Source organism: Nansenia antarctica (genome assembly GCF_963989245.1).
Source record: "Nansenia antarctica genome assembly, chromosome: 2".
Taxonomy (NCBI): Eukaryota; Metazoa; Chordata; class Actinopteri; order Argentiniformes; family Microstomatidae; genus Nansenia; species Nansenia antarctica.
In genome coordinates this window covers 2,640,730-2,650,729 of record NC_137675.1, presented here as the reverse complement: position 1 = coordinate 2,650,729, position 10,000 = coordinate 2,640,730, and the positions used below count along the sequence as shown (strand labels likewise).

At 43.6% G+C, this 10,000-nt stretch overlaps 1 pseudogene across 1 annotated transcript in view; it reads left to right on the top strand.

The window, feature by feature from the left end:
• The window catches only part of LOC308151807 (catenin delta-2-like), a 78,071-nt pseudogene that overhangs the window by 43,925 nt on the left and 24,146 nt on the right, over positions 1-10,000 (top strand). Inside the window, exons 6-7 of the transcript in view lie at positions 1-331; positions 723-869. The exon at positions 1-331 is cut by the window's left edge and continues 378 nt beyond it. The product of the transcript in view is annotated as a catenin delta-2-like (transcript). The remainder of the gene's footprint in view (positions 332-722; positions 870-10,000) is intronic.

Sequence of the window (10,000 nt, the reverse complement as noted above, 5' to 3'; positions counted from 1 at the left end):
CTCGCCCAACAAACACCACCTCCACTCCTCCTCACCCGGCCGGCTCGCCAAATCGTGCAGCACGAGCTCCCCCATCTCGGGTGGAGGTGGAGGAGGAGGAGGAGGGGGGTTAGGGGGGTTAGGGGGGACGTCCTCCCCGCTGCACATGGGGGGAGGAGGGGGGCGGCAACGCGGGGGGGGGGGTCATCCTCCTCCCCCTTGCACCAGTACAGCTCGGTGGGGAACTACGCCACGCTGTCACCCACCAAGCGCATGCTGCAGCACGCCCAGCAGGAGTACAAGGGCTGCCACACGGGCAGCGCCACGCTGGGGAGGCCCGGGAGCCTGGCAGGTAAGGGGGGGGGTGGTGGGGGGGGTGGCAATACAAGGGAGGGTTGGAGGATGGACTCATTGTAATTGATGGAAGGGATTATGGAACGGCGTCAAACGTGTTTGATATGTGCTTTTCCTCTGTGCCATTCCTCGTATGGTGTGATACCTGTTATTACCACGGTTGTTGTTTACTAGTTTATTACATGTTTATAACACCGTGTTAACTACATGTTTTATAGTAGAGGTTGTTATTACTGGCATATTACATGTTAATAACCACATTATATAACAACGTGATTATTCATATTTCTACTCAAGCCTCTTTCCCCTCCAGTGGCTCCACCAGTATGGAACGTGTGGTGTTATAAAGGTTGTTGTAACGGGTGTTTATAACCATGATACGTCCCCAGGGTCCAGAGGGTCGTACAGCAGCCAGCACAGCCACCTGGGCTCTGAGCTGAGGCCCCTGCAGTCCCCGGAGCACCACATCGACCCCATCTACGAGGACCGCGTCTACCAGAAGCCCTCGCTCAGAGGCCTCAACAACCAGGGCCAGGGTGAGTCTCACAGCCCCTGCTCCTGACACTGGGAAACCCTGTACTGCTCCTGCCCCTGCTCCTGACACTGGGTAACCCTGTACTGCTCCTGCCCCTGCTCCAGACACTGGGTAACCCTGTACTGCCCCTGCCCCTGCTCCAGACACTGGGTAACCCTGTTTAAAAAAGAAAAGTAAATGTCTAAAAAAATGACAGTTCAGGACAGTTCTTTCCACAAGCCCAGTTCCAGGTGTCACAAGGTTCTGGGGCTGGTCCATATCTCCGGGCGGCCCAGTTCTGACCACGGTCCTAACCCAGTTCTGACCACGGTCCTGACCCAGTTCTGACCACGGTCCTGACCCAGTTCTGACCACGGTCCTGACCCAGTTCAGCTCAGCTGTACCAGGGCAGCTGCTCCCTAAACAATGTTCCCATGTTTCCTTCTGTCACACTCTCATACTGCGTTCTAGAACCTTCTGTCACACTCTCACACTGTGTTCTAGAACCTTCTGTCATACTCTCACACTGTGTTCTAGAACCTTCCATCACACTCTTCACACTGCGTTCTAGAGTCTTAACACGTTCTAGAACCTTCTGTCATACTCTTCACACTGCGTTCTAGAACCTCCCTTTATACTCTTCACACTGCGTTCTAGAGTCTTAACACGTTCTAGAACCTTCCATCGCGTTCTTCTACATTCTAAAAACATTCCCCAATGTCCCACTCTGTTTTATGACATCACATCCTGTCCAGGGTTCTCCTGTAGAGTGTTTCTGTGCCACAATGTCAACATGTCCTTGCTAATTAAACTATATATCTACTAATGACTATCATTAAGTAATGACAGAGTAACTATCTTATATATATAAGATAGTTGACAGAGTAACTATCTTTATTAAACTATATATCTAGTAATGATAGAGTAACTATCTTATATATTTAGTAATGACAGAGTAACTATCTTATATATTTAGTAATGACAGAGTAACTATCTTATATATCTAGTAATGACAGAGTAACTATCTTTATTAAACTATATATCTAGTAATGACTATCATTAAGTAATGATAGAGTAACTATCTTATATATCTAGTAATGACAGAGTAACTATCTTTATTAAACTATATATCTAGTAATGACAGAGTAACTATCTTTATTAAACTATATATCTAGTAATGACAGAGTAACTATATTTATTAAACTATATATCTAGTAATGACAGAGTAACTATCTTTATTAAACTATATCTAGTAATGACAGAGTAACTATCTTTATTCAACTATATATCTAGTAATGACAGAGTAACTCTGATCTCTGTAAAGCCACCTTGGGTACCCTGAAAGACACTATACATATAAATTCAAGTAATTATTATTATTATTAGGGATGTCTCGATCCCATTTTTTCACTACCGATACCGATACCTGGGCTTCAGGTATCTGCGATACCGATATCAATCCGATATTTGTATTTATTGTTTTACTCCTGAATAATAACAAATACTTCCCCAGTATATAGTCCACAACAACAGTTGGCTATTAAAGACTGACAGCCTTTATTCAAGCAACAAAAACAGTACTCTGCAGTACTCAGTGACCAACTGGTTTAAAGTTAAAACAATTTAAACTGCAGTATTCAGCATTGTAGAAAAAAAAAAAGAGTTACTGTCTGATTTCTAGTTTTAGTGCCTTCATGTTTTTATTCTATTTATCTTCTCTTACAAATGGCAAATCAATTATAGCACCCTTTTTAAAAGTGTAGCCTAGTGACGCTGCTGGTGAGACCAGAAACCAGTCCCAGAATCGAAGGGGTGTCAACAATATCTGCTTTTCGTTTTTTCATAACAGGCAACTTTAAGTTTTTAAGTACCACTTGATATAATATACAACAGTTTAACGATCACTAAATACTTATAATCTGTGGGTTGGATTCACTGTTGCCAGAGGCTACCGGTAAGTGATACCTGGCTTGTAAACATACTTTCGTTTAAGAACGAAACGTTAGCCGCTAGCTGTTAGCAGCGTTTTTAGCAGTCACCATTCTTGAGCAAAACATTGATACAAACAAACATTCAAATACTCGTGTCGTCTAGAATTTTTTTCTGATTTCAATGTATGACGCATCATTTGAAAGCTTACCATCTGTAGTTTCAGACAATGTAAACAACCGAAAAATTACTGTCGTATATAACCTGTTGGCTACTAAAATGAAGAACAGTTATTGAGCAGTTTAAGACCATTTATCCAAAATGCAAAAGTACACAGACATCAAAGATGGACGCTGGTCTGGCAAAGAGAGACAGAGAGAGCGAGAGGGGGAGGGGACAGAGAGAGAGAGAGAGAGGGAGCTGCTTGGTCAAGAGGTGAGGGAGAAGAGAGGCAGGGCCAGAGCCCACATCCTTACTTATAAACTTGGTCAAGATGCAGTCACAGCCAGTGGTCCTATCAGGTCAGGGGGAGGGGCCAGGAGGTAAATACCTTGCCCCACAGTCAGGAGCAAACATATAGGCCCATTATTAAATACAAATAAACTACAGATTCCCCCCTCGGAATACCCAGAGGGTGTTCCGAAACTAAATGACCACAAAACAAAAACAAAAACACAAAACCCCACCGACTGTAACTAAGAAACCAAAGAGAAAAAAAAAAAATAAAAAATTCAAAAAATAAACAACATGTTCCAATAAACAACAGAAAAACTACATCAACACACAACACAAGAAACATAATAACACAGACCAACCCAGCACCAGTACCAGCAACCAAAGATATCATATAAACCAAATACAAAACAATCAACAATAAAAAAGAATCCTAAAAATAACAATACAAATTAATCTAAACACAGTACATCATACATATTTCAACACAAAAACTTCCAACGACCGATGTTTTCTTTGTCCTTGAAGCGTCAGGGTCAGAGGTTGCTAGCACTTGAACCCAGTTGGAGAACAGCCTTTACCGCTGTCTCAGATTGATAACACTTTCATAGTCAGGAGCTTCCATTTTCGTTGCGCTAGGAACAGAACCTCTTTCCTATCTTTGCATAACCACCACATCACTTCTCAACTGACATCAATCACACAAATACACAAACAATACACAAATAATGACATTCAGTTATCATAACACATAATTCTCCAACAGTAAGCATAGGACAAAGGGAATGCATTAATGCATAGATCTTCACCTCAGGTGAGGACTAGTCTTCTGAAAAGTTCATTAACGTGGACTGAGTGACTGATTTTCCAAAAACAGTCAATGAGGCCCTGCCTCCTAAGAAAGTCAAAAATCATGTCTGCTATAATAGGTGCGCCTATCTTAGCAAAATAAGTTTCCCATGCCCCTAAGACCGTTTCCAGCCATGCTATCATCTGCTGTCCATTCCCGTCGTTCCCTTTGATCTGCTGCTTCACTACCCTATTCATAGTCTTTAATCTTTTCCTAACTGGTCGTCGTCCGTCAGTGTCATTGAGGTTCAGGCAGCCGCCTGGTCCCCTCCCACGCTGATCAAGGTCTGGGGAGTCGCCCTCAGCATCATCTGAAGCATGGTGCAGGCACTCGCCAGCATCCCCAGTAGCACAGGTGTCCAGGCTTTGGATACTCCCAGGCTGGACCTCCAGACTGTCAGCACTCTCTGCTTCGTTGGTTTCTGGTTCATTGGCATCTGGACAGCTTTCCACTGTCCCCTCGGTTTCAGGCACTGCCGGTAATGTCACTGGCTGTAACACTGGCATTGCCACTGGCTCTGGCAACACCACAGCATCTCCTCGTAGCTCCTCCTTCTCAGGTTCTCTGGGGACCTCGGCACCTGTTGGCACAACATCCTGCCTACTCTGTACATCCACCCCCCTGTCCACCACCCGTGGCCCTATTGGGGTAGGGATATGCCCAGACACCACTGGTGTACCCACTCTGATGTTGTTTCTCCCACAGACCCCACATTGACCTAAAGCATGGTCAATCTGTTCCATCAAATATGGACTCCAAAACCCATATTTCTTGGTGATCTTGCGTCTTACCTCCCCCCTAGCCACATGTGCTAATCCATGAGCTTCCTGTATTAACATGCCTAATAAATCTGAGGGTGCTACAACCAACCCCTCATGATTCCTCCATAGACCTGTGTCATCCTGACTTGCCCCCCTTGCTAGCCAAACGTTCTTGTCTAACGTAGTTACTCTACTCTGTAACATCAATAAATCCTCAAGTGTGACCATGCCCTGTAACTGCTTTTCATGTGTGACCAGAAGACCTTTACCTGCCTTGTCTGCTCCTGTAATGGCTTTGGCTGCATCCTCTGCAGCCCTGTTACCTTGTGTGACATGTGATGAGTCAGACCTGTGTGTGGCACACTTCACTATGGCTAATTCCTTTGGCTTCATCATGGCTTGTAACAGCTTCATGATCTGTGCGTGATGCTGTATAGGCGTACCATCAGTTCTCTTAAAACCCCGCCCCCTCCATACAGTTCCATTAAAATGACAAACATTATGTGCATAGGCAGAGTCGGTGTACACTGTCACTCTCCGTCCGGTTCCCAAGTTGCATGCTTCTGTGAGGGCAATCAATTCAGCCAACTGAGCCGAGCAAGGCTGAGGAACTGCCTCAGCCTGTTCTACAATAAACTTTGAATTCTGTGCTTTAACTAAGGAATACCCAGCGCACAACGTTTCTCCTACCCCGTAACAAGACCCATCAACCCAATATTCTATATCAGCTCCCTTTAAAGGCAAAGCTTGTAGGTCTGTTCTATGCTTAATCACTCTGGCTGTCGATGGAATCTGAACACCGGATGGCACCGTCACCTGACAGCCGTCAGGTGTGCATTTTACTGTACAGTTCAATTGGCATAGAGCATCTCTCCCTAGCAGCCCTGTTGGCGTGTGTTCTGACACAAGTGTTGACAGAGTTGCTCTCTGTCCCTTGTACTCTAAGTCTACAAGCTCAGTTGTAGGAATCAGCTGTTTAATTCCCTCAAATCCGATTGTCTTCACATATTCTCTAGACATAGGGAGGTGCGTGGCGCCTTCAGGCTTCTGTGTCACCACCAGCTGGCACCTCCCACTCGGATCTTCCGGGCACCCCTATAGGCCAGCTGCTGGGCCTCCGTAAGGGTTCATCACTCCTGGAGCAGGTGTAGTAGGGGGCCAATATCCTCCTCCTTGGCTCCCCCCTGCGCCCCCCTGGGGCCTGTTGCAGCAGGCACAGGCTAGATGTCCATTCTGGTCGCATTGGCATGGTTCTAGCATCTCCTTCCCTGCTGCTGTCCATCCCCCTGGTGGTGGTCCTTGGCCAGCCTGTGTGTACATCTGGTATGGAACCGCTTGCACCCCTGGTGGTCCTTGTGGGTATGGATACCCCCCTTGTGGCCCCTGTGGGTAGGACTGGTAAGTAGCAGGATACCCCCCTTGTGGCCCCTGTGAGTAGGACTGGTAAGTAGCAGTCTGCACTCCAGGTGGCTGTTGCTGTGGGGCTAAAGCCTGCACTCCCTCTATGTTCCTCTCGCTTTCAGTCAATTGCAAATGAGTCAATATTCTGAGGGATTCTTCGTCTCGTGCCTTCTGTATCTGAATGTTCTTTCGATATAACTCAACTTGATGAGCTACGTGGTCTATATAAACAGCTTTGTTCATGTGTCGTAGCCCCACCACTTCTGCTAGCTTATCCTTAACTGGGGTAGGAAGCCCTTCTTGTATTTTTTCCCTGATTATGGATTTTTCTAAGGGGTTATCTTCAGCGTCTTTCCCTGTCACACTTCTCCATTGAGAGTGCACACGGGCAACATAACCCCTGGGATTCTCATCCCCCCCCAGTGGCTTCACAATGATATTGTCTGGGTGAATGTGAGTAGGGTAGGTCTCTCTGATTGCTTTCCACAGCCTGCCTCTGTTTGCTGCGAAGAGCTCTGGATCATAAACTGATGTATTGATATATCTATGAAGTCCTGCCTTCATCAATATTTCCTGCATTGTATCCAATCCTGCAATAAAAGCTAAGAGTCTTTTCAGGTCTCCCATCGCGGCCTGCGTTCCTGTCAGTATCACGTCGACCTCTCGCGTCCACGAATGTCCTCCCTCTTGAAGAACTGGGAGTTTCTCGATCACTTCAGACAAATCTGTATGATGCCACGGATGATATTCCATCTTGTTACCCCGAATCAGCACTGGACAGTTCTTTAATGTATTTGATGACATTCGGTGACAATCTCCCTCTTTCTCCGGGCGTCTTCTCCCACCTTTCCTTTCGGCTGTGGCTATCATCTTCCTGACCTGCGCGTTGTAGCCTCCATCTGCATTGTCGTCATCACTTGAGTCTTCACTGCCATCTTCGCTGTCATCTTCCTCGTCACTCCTGTCGTCCCCTTTTCCCCTTGGCTCCTTCTTCTTCTTCTGGGAATGATCCTCCAGTGCCTTAGCATATGGAGGGGGACTGGAGGCAGGACACAGGTTTGGGGATGAAATGTTCAGTTTCTGTTCCAGTGTTCTGGCCAATTCTTTTTTCTTTTCCGGTTCCATCTGAGCTATTTTCTGTCCCTCTACCTTAAATAGATCTAAAATAGCTAACTCTAACTTGCGTTTCTCTGATCTAATCTTTCCTCTTTGATGTGCTTTGTGCCCATTGATAAGTATCTCCAATGTTGCAATTAATTGTAAATTAAGGCTGCCCTCTTTCGGCCACGGCTGTTCAATGTATGCCCAACGGCTATTCCATTTCGTAGACATTTTGCTAATTTCCCTAACAAGAGGATTCATTTTTTCCACTACAGCCATAGGGGATAACGTAGCCAACATTCCACGATGTTCACTAATATCTTTTAACAGCTTCGTGGAATTCGACCCCATTCTACTTGCTCAATATGCTGACAATATTCTATATTAGATAAGGTGTACGCTTCTTACAACCCACCTTCCTATTGTCTTGTTTGCTAAACAAATGCTAGTCCAATATAACTGTATTAACCGTCCCCACAAAACCCTGCAACTCAGAATAACAGATTTGCCTCTTGTGTATGTCAGTGCAGTATTAACTTAAATCTAATCTCTGTGTAAGTACTTTATACTTAAATATGTTTCCTAATTGTTTATGAATATGTGTCACTTAATTACTCATTCAATACTAATTACAGTTCTGGTCAACACAATTATTAAATCACAAAGGCTGATCAACACCTAAGTATTCACTGATTTACAAAAACCCTTTTACTGCTCAACTATCAAATATGTACTATTCTGCTATTCCTAATCAAAAGCTGTGGACATGACCTAACTTGAAATAAAAGATGTAAATTACAAATATTAATTATACCCTGTAAAGAAATCGACTTGTTATTTGGAAAAGAATGAATGATTAATTATTAATTACAATCTGTAAAGAAATCGACTTGTTAAGTGAAAGGAATGAATGATTAATTAGACTTAGTCATTGTACAATCGTACACTTCATTGATGTAAACCTGTAAAGTCATTCAGCTATTATCGACACAAAGAAATGGTTATTATTAGATTATCACAAAACAATTGATCAAAGTTCTGTGAAACAGAAAATGAAATAATCTGAATAATTAATTCAATCAATTTGTAATTACTTAAATTAATTGAAGTAACCATCCATTTATTCGACTGATGTTAGGACCAGTGATGGAGGACCAGTGTTCCAAAGTGTCTTATCGTATTCCGTCCACTGGAGGGCAGCAAACAATAAAAAATGTCTTATCGTGTTTCGTCCACTAGAGGGCAGTAAACAATTAAAAATGTCTTATCGTGTTTTGACCAGTAGATGGAGCTGTGCTCCGGCTAACGCGCATCGATTGCGCATGCGCCAACTCTTCCATGTAAAATGGAGGCTATGAATGTTTTAACCGTAACTCTAAACTATTTAAAATACCCCGCTGATCAATTCACTTTATCTCTCTCTAAAATACTATAGTCTATGTAATGCAACAATCACACGCAACCCCCCTACGTGTCCGAAGCCTAAAGGCCAGAGGCAGAAAGCAGGCGGCTCAATTTAACAACCCTTTTGTCCTTGAGAAACCACCGCGTGTTTGTAGCCTGCTTTAAAACAATCTCTTTAACACAACTTGTTTTCATAAACGATTACTTTTCACGACACAGCAATATCAAGATTATCTTTCAATCCAGTTAAACTATTATTTATCTCATCCAAATCTTTCTCATATGTTTTTCACTGTTCCTCTAGAAGGTCTCTGTGTGTGTCCTGCGCGTCTGCGCGCGTGTCCTTTCACACAGACAAAGAGTAATGGAGTCTACAGTTCTGCTCATATGTTTTTCACTGCTACAATAATGCTCTTTCACATATCTTACAAAATAGACTTCATAATCCAGTTACACTTTATCAAATTACAATTTTACACACATCAGACTCTTTTCTGATCTAATATACTTACAATCAATAATATATACCAGTCCACTTCAAAATGCCTTTATCAGTTTGTTGCTGGCAGTCTACACTTTTTCATATAGACACTATTAGAGTCCGTCTTCCTCTAATACCGAATTTTACACACATACACGATATTCCATAACATCATGCAAATCAAATCACTCATTTACAAATACCTTACAAATCAAATCGTATATTTTCAAATACGGGCTTCTTAACCCGGCTCTCACCCCCAGTTTAAAGACTATGAAAGATGTGTTTCCTTTTCCAACAAGTTACTTTACTTTAAACCTTAAAGTTGAAGGTTGTTTTTAGTCTCAAAGAAAACGCTTGAAAACCCAGCTGTTGCACACGCGCCCCTAGCGGTTTAAACAGAAAATAGCGCTATTTTAATTCTTACCGTTTTCAGAGCTGTGGCTTCAGCTTAAGTTTTCAAACGTAGATTTCCTTTTTTGGACTCCGTGCTAGGCTCGCCATCTGTCGTATATTCCTAACCTGTTGGCTACTAAAATGAAGAACAGTTATTGAGCAGTTTAAGACCATTTATCCAAAATGCAAAAGTACACAGACATCAAAGATGGACGCTGGTCTGGCAAAGAGAGACAGAGAGAGCGAGAGGGGGAGGGGACAGAGAGAGAGAGAGAGAGGGAGCTGCTTGGTCAAGAGGTGAGGGAGAAGAGAGGCAGGGCCAGAGCCCACATCCTTACTTATAAACTTGGTCAAGATGCAGTCACAGCCAGTGGTCC